The following is a 15,897-nucleotide window of genomic DNA, read 5'->3' as shown; positions in this document are numbered from 1 at the left end:
AAATATTTTGGCTGTGTTGGGTCTTCGCTGCTGCACGCGGGCTTTCTCTAGTTGCAGCGACCGGGGGCTACTCTCTGTTGCCGTGCGTGGGCTTCTCACTGTGGTGGCTTCTCCTGTTGTGGAGCAGAGGCTGTAGGCACAAAGCCTTCAGTAGTGTGGCTTGCCATCTCTAGAGTGCAGGCTCAGTAGTTGTGGTGCACGGGCTTAGTTGCTCCATGGCATGTTAGAGTTTCTTCCCAGACCAGGGCTCATACCTGTGTCTCCTGCATTGGCAGGTGGGTTCTTAACCACTGTGCCACCGGGGAAGTCCCTTAACTTGCTTTTAACTGCCTATATTCATAGACAGAAGAACACCAATGGTTAAAAGACTGGACTCTGAGTTAGACTACTTTGAATTGAATTCAGGGTGAACCACTTACTAGTGTATGTCTTAGCCAAGATATTTAACTTCCTTCAAGCCCTTTTACAGCCTGAGGAGAAAATGGAGAAAGTAGCAATGCCTAACTTACAGAGTTGTTGAAAGCATTAAGTGAGAGCACACATGTGGAGTTCTGAGTACATTGGCTAGCACATGGGAGGCACTTGATAAACGGTTGATGCTATTACAGGAGACTTTAAAATCAGCACTCATAACTAATTTCTCCCTTTTTATTTATCAAGTCAGAGCACATTCAAAAATGAAAACCTCCCTCTAAATCATATCACCCAGAGAAAATTACTGTTAACACTTTGGTGTTATTCATATTCATGTGTAACAAAACATTATTATAGTTTCCATACTGCTATGTGGCTCACTTTTTCATTTCGTGTTCTATCATGAACAGTTTTACAGATAAATATTATTCCACATAATTATGTTTACTGGCTACCTACTATTCTAAATAATAAACAGCATAATTATTTTTAATGATTACCTCTATAGACGCACAATAATTCCTTCCTAACAAGTTCTCTGATTTTGGACATTTAGGCTATCTCCAATTTTCTTGTTTTGTAGACTATTGTGAACTCAGTAGTTCACTTAATAAACGTGTTTGTACCCATGTTTGACTTTTTTCAGGATAAATTTTGAGAAACTGGGTTGTTCTGTAAAAGAGTATCAAAAACTAATGTTAATTATTTAAAAATAGTTACCTAATGTTAAAATGCCTCTCATATGAGGTGTATCTCACTAGTAACGGCATGTAAGCTCCGGAGGACAGGAATTTTGGTCTGTATTGTTCACAGTTGTATCCTAGGTCTATAGAGCAGTGTGAACAAAAACACCCTGCTTTTCAGTGAAGGAAACAAAATAATATTGTGAATACATATTAGTATGAACCAAGAGCAGTGAGATGATTTTGAAGACCTCTGCTAATAATACAGAAATTTATTGAGAAACAAAGGAACAAGTGTTGTTTGTTTTTAAGATATTGTTTTACAATATCTTAACTACTTCAGAAAAGGACATCTGGACAAAATGAGGATTTTTATAAAAATGGAGAAAAGGGAATGGCTGTTGAGTAGGCAGTCAACAATGTCTGCTGCACAAGTAAAATCATAGTTTTCTTAAATTTTGAATTATAATAAACATGTTATTTACAATTAAGTTTTAGCTATATTCTTGAGTGCTCTATTAATCTGTAGGAGGAAAATTATTCTTGAAAGAATTGAGATGTTGTAGTCTCCTTAAAACACACACACACACACACACTTCTGGCCCATGAGATTTGAGGAGAAGCTTGCTAGGTGTGTAAGGGGTGGATTCTGGGAAACTTTTTCTTGATCTTAAAAAGAGACTCAGGGGAGAAAAAGGTCTTTTCTTTTCTTTTCTCTTTCCTCTTCTTTTCTGTCTCTGAATACTGTATTCATTTCTAGAATGATCCGTGGAGGGACTTAGTGTAAGGATGAGGCTGATGTGCTGAGAAGGCAAAACAGAAAGATGGAAAGAATAAGGGTCCTTGGAAATGTATTTGGGCTGCTAACTTTACCAATCCTGAGCTCATCCTGTCTCATGACTTCCTATCACATGAGAATAAGTTTTCCAATTTTCCTATTGTTCAGACCATTAAGACAAGGCCTTCTGTTCCCAGAAGTGGAAAGTGTTCTAATTAATTCCAAATAGTTTGGAGTAAGTCGTGTGTGGTACACTTACAGCCATTTGATAATTCTTAGAGCATGAGTTTTAATGACAGTAGATGTATACAGCTATATATTTAGCAGATATGGTTTACAGTTGGTTAAAACGTTTATAAAACACTTATAATATGGTAGGCATTAGCCTCAGCTTTGGGAACCCAAAGGAAAGTAAAACAGGGCCCTTTCCCTCTGGGAGAAAAACATGATTGTTTCCCAGTATTTTTTATTTTTAGCATATGTCTCCAGGAATGAAAAAATGAGCTTTGCTTAATACTTGTTAATGCAATTTATTTCTTTTTTAAAGATATTTAATGTGATCATAAAGAAATTATGCTATTTTAAAACCCTAGAAAGAGAACTAAGAACATATGTGAAAGACAAAGACAAATTCTTATTTATGAAAATTGCTATATATATATATATATATATATATTTTCTGAAGTTCTGTACAAGAATGTTACCTTTGAAAAGACCAAAGGAAGCATATTATTTTGGATTCATAGCACATCCCACTCAAGAGGTAAATTTGTATATTAATGTCCAAATAAATTTTTTAGCACATATTTTATGAGAAAGGTGAAATATTATACTATTTTTGACAGCTAATCAATAAGGTAGGCATTTAGTTTTACTACTTTCTGGGTTATTAGGCTGCTGAGTGAAAGCAATATAGCTAGTTAAAAGAGGTATCCATTTAATGAAAGGCATGTAGAATATTAATTGGTCGTTAAGATATATACCATGTTCCTAGTTGCCTTCTCTGATTTCCTTAGCTTGACATTTAAAAAATTAAGTTCCAATGTTCTAAGGCACCTTTCTCCTTCCCTTATTGATCTTCCTTTATATCTGTCACTGACCAAGATTTAAACACGACACATAAATCATACATATAAAGTTACAAGGCTAAAAGAGTAATAGAACAAGTAATAAGATAAACCTGCGAGACTCTGGTTAAAAACCTCTTTGTGTGAGGGAGTTGCTTTCCAGTGACTGATGTTGTATTGTGAGCCCAGTCCATGAATTCATACCCTCTTGCATTAGACCATAAGGCATGCTATGGAAGGAACTGAGTTTTTTATTGCTCTTAGAGTTCTCTGCATCATTTCCATGACTCCCACCTAGAGAGCAGTGTTGGCACCTCCAGGTCACCATACCAACTAACTTAACCAATAATATTTTTGAAGGTGTTTCAGGGCCTTACTCTTCAATCCTGCTTCTGATCATGTCACAAATGCCTCTTAGTGGAAGATTCTTGCCTTTCAGGCTGTTTCTGATCCTTCAGAGGTAATGTCAGGACTCACTGCAGTCTTTAAAATAAAACTATGATCCCTTCTACAGATATGGAAGTTCTGCCCAACTGTTCTGAGATAGGTTAGTGGACCCCACCGGTATCTGTTGTGCATATACAATGTACAGACCAAGTGATTTGTGAAAGGTGCTCTGGGGGATAAAAAGAGAAGCAGGAGACCCAGTCCCCGCTTTCACTGGGTGAAAGCTGAATAGCTTCCACGTGCCATTCTAGGTTCGTTCCACACTCTTCTCCAACATGCTGTCTGTCCCAGGAAGCTGACTGGTAGGGATTCCATCAGTGAGTTCCTGTGATTCCTGGCTCCTGGTTGGGGTTAGCCAATGGGTTGTCCCGACAAGAAATTAGAGGAAGGGAGGAGAAGAGGTCAGGGTATGACCCTGGTGACCTCCCTGTGAAGTCACCTTAGGTTGGCTGTAACAGAAAGTCTCAGCTCCTCCCAAAGAGGCTCCCTGTTTATAACTCTCTCTCCTTCTGGTAACCATTTCTCCCTGTGAGCCTATGGTGTGACAGCACCCTTTAGCTAGCCCAGGTTTCTAGGCTATCTCTTGTGGTTCCTCTATACGGTGCCCAGACCCATGTAACAAGTTCATTGTGAATTATCCCAGCGTGTGTGTGTGCCATCAGTGTAGTATTGGGGTCCTGACTGTTATAGTGGGCTTGTGAGACATACAGACAGAGATTCATAAAGAGATAACAGGTGCAGGTGAACTAATATAATAGGATTCTATAAAAAGGAGCAATTCATGCTACCATTGGGTGATGGAGGAGTTTTCCTTGAGGAGGGGCGTTTGTAAAATGTGCAGGGGAAAATGAAGCACTGATCTCTGTTTCTCATGATCATGTCTGAGCACGGGTCTCCATCTACTGTGCACATTTTGAAAAAAGAGTGGAAGACAAGGCAAGATGTTACAGAAAGTCGTCAGTAGCAGCCAAGTACATTTATCAAGTGCCTAATTTAACATGAGAAATCTGGTGATAAGCATTCTTTTTTACATTAACAAACTCTTATCTTCACTATTCCTCATATTACCTGAAAGATGTTGAAAAGCATCTTTTTGCTCCTTCACTATTTTCTATAAATTTGTTCCTTGTTCCTAAGGGATAGAGAATGGAAATAAGTTATAGCCCACAGGTTGTGAATTTATCATCTATACCTCTAATTCTCATTTGCTCAGTTAGAAAAATCTGTCTGTGACCGTCTGATAGACAATCATAATTAGAGCTCTATTAAAAATGTTCATCAGAATGCTTACGTAATTCATTTAGTCAGCAAATATTTACAGAGGGCCTATTACGTGCCAGCCACTCTTCTGGGCCGTAGGCAGAGAACAGCGAACAAACAAACAAAATCCCTGTCCTCACGAAGCTCACATTTAAGTGGGGCAAGACTGACAGTAAACCAAACGTAAAGTAAAATATATAGAATGTTAGTGCCGTAGAGAAAAATATTGCAGAGGAGAAGGACAGTAAGTGCTGAAGGCTAGATTGTGATTTTGTACTAATTTTGTAATGTGAGTCAGCTAGGCTGAATTTTCCCCTTCCCTGTATGTTTCCTGTGTAATATTCAGAGGGAAGACGTGAAACAGCTACCATACTGTTTTTTTATGCTTGAAAGGTCTGTACAGGTGTTATTGCTCACGTGTGTTGCAGCTTATCTGGGGGCTCACTTCATTAATAGGGGGCAGTGGCCAGGACTGCATTCTGCTTCAGCTTCTCTGTCTCCTGGGCCAGGTGTGCGTTTAGTTCTGTGATGAAGGGGACCAGTTTCTCATGTAGGACACCCACATCAACAGGTTGGAGGCAGTGAGAACTGATATGGGTTCCAACGCGTCCTGTTGGATTCCAGTTGGTCCTTGTTCTCTCCAGTTTTATATCTATCTTTTCTTCCCATTCTCTGATCTGTGGACATCAAGCCCCAACACCAGATGCAACGAAAACAGCCTTAGAGAGACCCCTTAACAAGCTCCCACAATTGTATAAAGTCAAATCCCTATAAGAAATCAATCTCTCTCTCTCCCCCCTCCTACATGTGTCTATCTATCATCTATCTATCTAGTTTCAAGTGATTATGCTCATTTAATTGAACCCTGTCTGAAACAGATGGCCTAACTGAAAAGCTGGTATCTTAGCAAAGATCTAAAAGAGGTGAGGGAGCAAGCTGTGCATACTGGTATTTGGCATAAGAGCACTTTCATGCAGAGAGAGGAGCAAAGCAAAGGCCCTAAAGCAGGAGCAGCTGTGACTGGTGTGACTGAGAAACAGCAAGGAAGCCAGCGAGGCAGGATCACAATAAGGGTAGGGAGAGGAGCTGGGATGAGTTCAGAGAGGTAAAGGGGAGGGAGAGGGGCAACACTTGGTTGTGTAGAGCCTTGTAGGCCACCGAATGCATTAGCTTTTACTTTGAGGGAGATGGGGAGCTATTGGAGGTTTTTGGAGCAGAAGAGTGACCTGATTTGCCTGAAATTTTAGCAGGATGCCTCTGGCAGCTGTGGGGAGAATTAACTGTAAGGGAGAAAGAGTGGGAAGCCGCGAGACCAGTTAAGAGGCTATTGCAGGATTCTGGCAAGAGATAATGATGATTTGGAGCAGGGGGAGCATTAGTGGTGATGAGAAACATTGGATTTTGGATATTATTTGCAGGTGGAGTCAACGGGATTTGTTGGTGATTTTTTTTTTTTTTTTGCGGTACGCGGGCCTCTCACTGTTGTGGCCCCTCCCGTTGCAGAGCACAGGCTCCGGACGCGCAGGCTCAGCGGCCATGGCTCACGGGCCCAGGCGCTCCGCGGCATGTGGGATCTTCGCGGACCGGGTCATGAACCCGTGTCCCCTGCGTCAGCAGGCGGACTCTCAACCACTGCGCCACCAGGGAAGCCCTTGTTGGTGATTTTTTAATGAAGAATGTAAGGTAAAGAGAAGAATTAAGGATAATTCTAGGGTTTTGGGCCTGAGCACCTAGGTAAATAGGAAGATGGGGGAATGGTCAGGGAAGAGGGTTTGCGGGAGAAAATTGAGGATTTGGTTTTAGATATGATAATTTTGAAACATCTATTTCACATTCAAGTGGATGGTCTAGAGTTCAGATGAGGAGAGATCCAGGCTGGAGAAATAAATCTGTGAGGTGTTACAGTGGAATTTAAACCATGGGGCAGACTGAGATTACCTAGGGAGCTGGTGACCTTGATAAGGATTATTTCAGTGGAGTCGTGGGGATCAAAGCTTAGTTAGCATGTATATAAGAGAAAATAGGAGCCGAGGAATTGAACACAGAAAACTTAGGGAACCCTCCTACATTGCTGGTGGCAGTGTTAACTGGTGCAGTGTTAACTGGTGCAGCCACTATGGAAAACAGTAGGGAGGTTCCTTAAAAAATGAAAAATAGAACTACCATATGATCCAGCAATCCCACTCCTGGGCATATACCCAGAGAAGATGAAAATTCAAAAAGATACATTCACCCCGGTGTTCACAGCAGCACTATTTATAATAGCCAAGACATGGAAGCAACTTAAGTGTCCATCAACAGATGAATGGATAAAGAAGATGTGGTATGTATATACAATGGAATATTACTCAGCCATAAAAAGAATGAGATATTGACATTTGCAGCAACATGGATGGACCTAGAGATTACCATACTAAATGAAGTAAGTCAGAAACAGAAAGATGAATAGCATATGATACCACCTATATGTGGAATCTAAAAAATAATACAAATGAACTTATTTATAAAACAGAAATAGACATAGAAAACAAACTTATGGTTACCAAACAGGAAATGAGGGGAGGGATAAATTAGAAATTTGGCATTAGCAGATACATATTACCATATATAAAATAGATGACAAGGACCTACTGTATAGTCCAGGGAACTCTATTCAATATCTTGTAATAACATATATGGGAAAAGAATCTGAAAAAGAATGTATATATATTTATGTATATACATATTTATGTATATATATATATTTATGTATATAGGTATATGTATAGCTGAATCATTTTGCTGTACACCTGAAAGTAACACAGTATTGTATATCAGCTATACTTCAATTAAAAAAAATGAAGTCTACCTTCTCTAGGAAAGCTTCCCTTAGAGACGAATTCAGGTAAGCTCTCTTCCCGTACACATTCTTTTTCAGACCATCATTGTGGCAGGTAACCCACAGTGCCTTGGGTTGTGAATATTTGGACACACTTTTTTATCTCCTTATCCTTCAGAGATAAGACTGCTGTTACTCACCATTGTACATCCCATAATCAGCACACACTGCTTTGCTTCAAGTATTGAATAAATGTGTGGTAAAATAGGAAAAAAAAAGATAGCAAACCTTGACAATGCTCTTGAGGAGTTTTCCTTTCATTAATATTGATTTATAACCACAGTCAATGTATACTTAAAACACCACGAATCATTTGTATCTTATAGACATTTTCATTAAAGAATCAAGGATGACATTTTATTTAATTTTTGTTTATATGTATGCCTTTCCTACTAGCCAACCAGCTCCCAGAGAGAAGAACCTGTTTTTCTTATCTTTCTTTTCTTGCCAAGCACAATGCATGAAATAGAGGTTTATTGAATAATAACCATCTTTCATTAAGTGTTTCTCTGAGTTTTATCTATTTCTATGCAGTTTTGGGGAATATTTAAGAGTTCAACTGGGAATGGTTTTCATATGATCACAGCAGTTATAGAACACATCAGTATTTAGAGATTAGGTGAAAAGCTTGTCCATTTGAAAAATAAATGTTGCCAGTTACAGATGGATAGTAGCTCTTTTTAAAGAATTTTATGATTTTTTTAGATCAGAATAGGGAGCAGAAGAATAGTCAGAGATGAATTCAAAAATTAAAGGAGGAATGCTAGTTTGTATATTCTTTATGAAAGTAAAATTTTAGAATGTCTTAATTACATATTTAAACTTTTTATCTTGATGTAGGATAGGAAAATGTGTATAATATTACTTGCACTTCTGACATCTTATTACTTAATCCAAGATTTAAAGTTTTAAGAAGCATAAATAGCTGAATTGTGTTATTAGAACTCTGAGGAACCTAGCAGAAAGAGTAATTATTAGAGAAGAGATCCAAATAACACTAAGTAAACACAAAAATTAGAATGAGGGAAACATTAAAACATTATAGAGCCAAAGAAACAGAAATCATGTTGCCATAATCAAGGTAGATATACCTAACATGGAAAATATTTGTTATGAATACTGCAATGCCATGTATTGGGGATGCTATGGAGGGAACTATGTCCCTCCAGAATTTGTATGTTGAAATGCTAAACCTCAATGTGACTGTATTTGGAGATGGGAGCCTTTTAGAGGTAATTAAGGTTAAATGAGGTCAGAAGTGTGCATTCCTTACCTGATGGGATTCTTATTCTCATAAAAGGAGGAAGAGATACCAGAGAGCTCTCTCTCTACCATGTGAGGACACAGTGAGAAGGTGGCTGTCCCCAAGTCAGGAAAGGAGTCTTCCCCAGAAACCAAACCCTGCTGGAATGTAGATCTTGGACTTCCGGCCTCCAGAACTGTGAGAAAATAAGTTTCTGTTGTTTAAGTCACCTAGCCTACAGCATTTTCTATGGTAGCCCAAGCTGACTAAGACAGAGGACAATACTTAAAAATGGAAAAGATACAGTACTATTTTTATTAATACATTAAAAAGCCCCAGAGCCCTTATAATGGAATGCATACATAATGCCAGGTACATTTAATTTCATTTAATCTTCAAAATAATTCTTTGAGATAGGGATTGTGATTTCTTTTTAGTGCAGCTAGTAAGTGGAGGAGTCAAGCTTCATACTTCCTTCATTTGATATCAAAAGACAGATTTTTAGCCATCCATTTTATTCATTTTCCAAAAAGTACTAGAGTCCTTACTATGTGGCAAGAATTAAAGTGGATATAGACATGATTTTGGACCCGTTTCCTGCCCTTGAGGGACTTACAGTTTTGAGGTGCTAGGGTCTGTGCCAGGATGCTATATCTGACATCCTGAAAGCCTAGGTCAGATATGGAGAGGAAAACATCCAGTGGTAAGATTTGACGTGAAAGATGAGAATAGGAATCTGAAGCATTCTCATGAATTCTAGAGCAGTGGTTCTCAAAATATACTGTTTAGGGATTTCCCTGGCAGTCCTGTGGTGAAGACTCTGTGCTTCCACTGCAGGGGGCACAGGTTTGACCCCTGGGCAGGGAACTAAGATCCCACATGCTGCGGAGTGTGAGATATACACACACACACACACACACACACACACACACACACACACACACACACACACACACACACACACACACACACACACACACACACACACACACTGTTCATATCAATCACCTGGGAATCCTGTTAAAATATAGTTTCTGATTCAGTAGGTATTGGGTAGGGCCTGAAAGTCTGCATATGTGACAAGCTGCCAGTCAGTACAGAAGGTGCTGGGGGCCATATTGGGAGTATCAAGAGACAGATGCAATCCTTGTTGCAGCCTAGAAAGAAGCCAGCCATTGGTCTTACATGAACACACATATTTGAGCTCACTAATGGGTTAGGAAACATGGCCCCTTTGGTAAGAAAACATGTGTTCTTTTACTTAATTATTCCTTATTGAACACCACGTTTTAATTAAATCAGGTTATATGGTTCTACATAACCCCAAGTGATCAGTTTGACAGAATTTTAAGTTTCACAATTAATGTGTTTTTTTTTCATTAGAGGTGCAGGTTTTGACTTCTTCATTTGAAATCACTGTGACATCCCTAAGTAGAGGGTATAGAAAGAAATTAAAGAAATTCCCCAAACAAAAGCATTATATACATAATGAAGTGTTTTTCTATGTTCTGGATAGTTGGCTATGTGATTAACTTTATTTCAGTTATGGAGACTGAAGCTTGCTACCTTTTTCCTTCCTTCCTTCCTTCCTCCCTCCCTCCCTCCCTCCCTCCCTCCCTCCCTTCCTTCCCATAACCCCAACAGTTAGTATCAGCAATTTTCAACTTTTTCACCAATGTTGCTTTATCTATCCCCCCAACTTTTGGTTACTTTTGTTCGATTATTTATGCACACTACTATATTTAAAATAGATAACCAACAAGGACCTACTGTATAGCACAGGGAACTCTGCTCAATATTCTGTATTAACTTAAATGAGAAAAGAATTTGAAAAAGAATAGATATATGTATATGTATAACTGAACCACTTTACTGTACAAACTAACACAACATTGTAAATCAACTATAGTCCAATAAAAATAAAAATTTAAAAAAGCAAAACAAAAAAATTAAAAAATAAAAACAAATCCCAGATACCATAGCATTTCAATTGTAAATACTTTAACATGTAACTGTAAGAAATAAGGGCATACATATACTCACCCACAATGCCATTGTCCCACTGAATGTGCCTAACAACGATTCTTTAATATCACCTAATACCCAGTCCTTGAAATTTTCACAGCTGTGGAAAAAGTCTTTTTACAATTGATATGTTGGAATCATTATCATTTAGTTGTTAACATCTCTCTAATCTCTCTTTTTTTTAAACATCTTTATTGGAGTATAATTGCTTTACAATGGTATGTTAGTTTCTGCTTTATAACAAAGTGAATCAGTTATACATATACATATGTTCCCACATCTCTTCCCTCTTGCATCTCCCTCTCTCCCACCCTCCCTATCCCACCTCTCTAGGTGGTCACAAAGCACCGAGCTGATCTCCCTGTGCTATGCAGCTGCTTCCCACTAGCTATCTGTTTTACGTTTGGTACTGTATATATGTCCATGCCACTCTCTCACTTTGTCACAGCTTACCCTTTCCCCTCCCCATATCCTCAAGTCCATTCTCTAGTAGGTCTGTGTCTTTATTCCTGTCTTGCCCCTAGGTTCTTCATGACCATTTTTTTTTCTTAGATTCCATATATATGTGTTAGCATACGGTATTTGTTTTTCTCTTTCTGACTTACTTCACTCTGTATGACAGTCTCTAGGTCCATCCACCTCACTACAAATAACTCAATTTCATTTATTTTTATGGCTGAGTAATATTCCATTGTATATATGTGCCACATCTTCTTTATCCATTCATCTGTTGATGGACACTTAGGTTACTTTCATGTCCTGGTTATTGTAAATAGAGCTGCAATGAACATTTTGGTACATGACTCTTTTTGAATTATGGTTTTTTCAGGGTATATGCCCAGTAGTGGGATTGGTGGGTCATATGGTAGTTCTATTTTTAGTTTTTTAAGGAACCTCCATACTGTTTTCCATAGTGGCTGTATCAATTTACATTCCCACCAACAGTGCAAGAGTGTTCCCTTTTCTCCACACCCCCTCCAGCATTTATTGTTTCTAGATTTTTTGATGATGGCCATTCTGACTGGTGTGAGAGGATATCTCATCTCTTTTAATCTGTAACTCTACCCCTATACCACTTATTGACTGAAGAAATCAAATCTTGTTCTTTAGATTGTCCCACATTCTGGAATTGACTGATTGTTCCCTTGTTGTGTTGTTTAATTTGTTCCTCTGTCCATTCCTCACCCCTCCCTAATTTCCTATAAATTAGTAGTTAGACCTAGATATTTGATTAGATTCTGGAATGGTTTTACAGGGGAGGCGGCAAGAATACTTTAGAGGATTGCTTCGCATTTGTGGTACCTGACCACAAAGATGGCCCCCATTGACCCCTACTTTTTCATATTAATGTCCTTGTGTAGTCAGTTCTCTCCCACACTGAATAGAAGAACTGACTTGTGAGCCAATGGGACACAGCAGAAGTGATGCTATGTGACATAAAAGATTTTGTAGAGTCTTCTTCTCTTCCTTTTGTATGACTCAATCAATCTGGGGGCAGCCAGATGTTAAGGCAGATGCACACACTCCAGTGGCCCTAACAGCCAACAGCCATGTGAGTGAGGCATCATGGAAGTGGACCCTCCAGCCCCAGGCGGGCACTCAGATGACTGTTACCTTAGCTAATGTCTTGACTACAACCTCAAGATTCCTTGAGCTAGAACTTCCCAGCTAAGCCACTGCTGAATTCTCGATCAGAGAAACTGTGTGAGATGATAAATGTTTACTGTTGTTTTAAGCCACTAAGCTTTGCAGTAATATGTTATACAGTAATAGAAGAAAAAAAATCACCAATGTGTCACAGTTTGCTTGACATACCTTTAATGACGCTAAGATTGATCAATGGTTTCAGGTGTTGTCAACCTGACCTATCCATTATAAAGTTCTCCATGAATATTTTACCTAATGGTATTAATGGTCATTGATGTTCACTGACTAGATTTATTATTTTATTGAGGGTTGCATATAATTTCTTCCATATTTATTAGTTGAGATTCTTAAAAACTTGGAAGTTTTATGCAGGCTAAATTAAGAGACATTTAAATTTTTTAAATATTTATGTTGTTTTTATATCTCCTTCATAGTTGGCCTAAATGAATTAGAAATTAGTGCCTTCAAACTAGAACATTTAAAATTAAAATGACATGGGGGTAAGGTGAGGGGATATTTATGAAATGATGCTAAACAATCTGTTCTGTTTTTCAAGGATGCAACTGGCTGCTTTGATGTTCAGTGGTGAATGAGATGTGAGATTCAGAGAAAATAGTGCTGGATTGTAGTTGCCAGTGAGTGCTTTTGTTTACTGGATGAATAGGTCTAATATGACTACCAGCACTTTCTGTTCCATTCAGCTTTAAAGAGTCTCCTGGGCTAAGTGTTTTGCAAAGCAGCAAACATTACTGCCTATGTAGTTCTTATTGTAATCACTTTAATACGATTTTATGTAATCACTTCTGGGCTATAAAATGGTGCATTTCCCAAAGCTATAAGGTCATCTAAAATTATGGCTAAAAATATACACAATAACTTTCCACAACTCCAGAAATTATTCCCAGCAAGCTCTAGTTATGAGAATGGATTTCCCCCGCTCTTTAAAAGCATCACCTGCCACATATTATATTTTCTAAATAAGCAAATCTATTACAATATTTTATTTCTTAGGATTGGGAATAGTTAAATGCCAGTATTTTGCTTTAAATGGTTTTCAACCATTTCCTCCGGGAAAACTTTTCTATATAGTAAGATTTTATTTCACATTTTGTGAAAACACACTTTTTGGGGAAAGGAGACTGAGTTCTCACATTTTAAATGTTCATGTTAGAAGTGTGTATTCTTAACTCATATTAGCTTTGACCAGTTACCGCTGTCAACTTGCTTTTAGGGTTTGCCCTCGATTCAGTTAAGTTCTATTTCCCAAACATTTATTGAATATTTTCTAGAGGCAAAGCTTTATGCTCATAAGATATGAGTTGGTAGAGTTACAAATGTGAAAGAGTGACGATATAGTAACCAGTGTTCAATCAAAATAGCCAATTAGTTTCATTTTATGACAAACTTGGATTGGTTATTTAGGACTTCCAGGAGTACTATATGGAAAAGAAATCTAGGGCCACATTAAAGGTCAGCAGACAGAGCTGCCACCATCAAAGTGATATCTTCCATAGTCTGGAGAGTGGAAATTGGTGGTAAAATTGCAAATTTTAATATAAAAATTATGAGAAAATTTAGGAGAAAGGATCATTATTTCTCAACTGTTTCACAGAAGAAATAACTATGAATTAGCCTTGGAAAAGGAGAATTTAGATCCAAAGAATGAAGAGGGAAGGGACATTCCAGGTAGTAGGAATCTGGAAGATCACGGAATAGAGATAAGCAATCTGGAAGAGCCAATTTGTGAGGCTGGAGCAAAGTTTGCCTGGACAGATGTGGGAGACAAGGTTGGAAAGAACATAAACTGACTTACAGAGGACTGAAATCATTATCTCATTAGGTATCCAAATGGCTGGGCTTGATATTTTATACACTTGTATATCAGACCATAAATGCTTATGAGCCTAAATGATTCTATGTTTAAAAAAATATAAACAATATTCAAAATGTCTCTTACTAACATGTTATGCCAGTACTATCATAGTGAACACAATGCTGCCCAATGTATGTTCCCGCCCTATCTAGGGCCTCTCCCCTCTGCTCAGCCTTATTTTATTGGAAGGACCATTTCCCCTGTTCCATTATATCCTGGGAGATAACCTCAGGATGGAGCCAAAACACAGAGGAGGACAGAATTAACATTTGGAGATGAACTGAGCATACAGAACATTGCATAACCCGTTGGAGCAAGTTATCCCTGAAGCTAGACAGTCCCTGAGCCTGCAAACAAATGAACCAACAAATTCCTTTTCTTAATTAAGTTTGAGTTGGATTTTCCATCATATGCAATGGAAAGAGTCCTAACTTATAGAATGATTTTAAATCATCACAGTTGTAAGTTCTTCTTGGGTTACAATGGAAGTTCTTCCTGTGACTTAAATGTGTCCTTATTAACTTGCTCCTGAAGCTATTTTGATGGGCAGCCTCTAGGGAAACAAAGACCAGTCACTCTGTCACCCAGTGAATTTTACATCTTTGTATAATGATAGTTTTCCCCAACTGTTCTTGGAATGGGGTGTTTCCATTGACTTTCTTTTTTTTTTTTTTTTTTTTTTTACAATGGTGTGTTAGTTTCTGCTTTATAACAAAGTGAATCAGTTATACATATACATATGTTCCCATATCTCTTCCCTCTTGCGTCTCATCTCCACCTGAAAAACTTAACTCTTCTTATCTGGTACTATAATGATCAGTAAAGAGTGTTATTTAAACTGATTAAAATAGCTTTATTGTAAAACCTAATCACTAGATATAATTATCTCCAGGATAACTATTTTTACTGTCACTAATTTAAAAGGGCATTTATGGCCACATTGAAAAAAGATACTTAAACATAGAAAATTAAATCTATAAACCATCTTCAAACAGGTTAAAAAAAAGGCCTGGGCATCCATAAAAATGTTCAATAGCCTACTAAAGAGTCTTTAGTTGCTCTCTTATGCACTATTAACTGTTAAAATAGTCATCATTTTAAAGAAATTATATGTTTAGATTTAAACAGTATTTTGTTCACAAAGGTGCAGTTTGGGAGGGGGTCTGTATTAGTTTTCTATGTCTGCCATAACAAGTTATCACACATTTGATGGCTTAAAACAACACAAATTTACTATCTCACAGTTCTGGAGGTTAGATGCAACACAGTTCTCAGTAGGCTAAGATCAAGTGTTGCAGGGCTGTATTCCCTTCTGGAATCCCTAAGAGGGAATCCGTTTCTTTGCCTTTTCCAGCTTCTAGAGACCGCCTGCCCTCCTTGGCTCAAGACCCTTCCTCCATCTTCAAAGCCAGCAACAGCAGGTCAAGTCATTCTCCCAGTGAATCACTCTGACCTTCTCTGCTTCTCTCTTTCAAGGATCCTTGTGATTACACTGGACCCACCTAAAAAAATCCAGGATGAATCTCTCTAGTTTAAGGTCAGCTGATTAGAAATCTGAATTCCATCTGCAACCTTAATTCCT

The 15,897-nt window shown here is 38.1% G+C and overlaps 2 long non-coding RNA genes across 3 annotated transcripts in view; one reads left to right on the top strand and one right to left on the bottom strand.

Annotated features, from left to right (window-relative positions):
• Positions 1–15,897, bottom strand: part of LOC141278316 (uncharacterized) — a 121,438-nt gene that overhangs the window by 27,051 nt on the left and 78,490 nt on the right. The window lies entirely within an intron of this gene.
• The window catches only part of LOC109550809 (uncharacterized), a 43,866-nt gene continuing 36,251 nt past the window's right edge, over positions 8,283–15,897 (top strand). For both annotated transcript variants that reach the window (XR_002177485.3, XR_002177484.3), the window contains exon 1: positions 8,283–8,968. This is a non-coding gene — a long non-coding RNA (uncharacterized lncRNA). The remainder of the gene's footprint in view (positions 8,969–15,897) is intronic.

Source organism: Tursiops truncatus, chromosome 3 (assembly GCF_011762595.2).
Source record: "Tursiops truncatus isolate mTurTru1 chromosome 3, mTurTru1.mat.Y, whole genome shotgun sequence".
Lineage (NCBI taxonomy): Eukaryota > Metazoa > Chordata > Mammalia > Artiodactyla > Delphinidae > Tursiops > Tursiops truncatus.
This window is presented reverse-complemented; position numbering and strand designations above follow the sequence as displayed.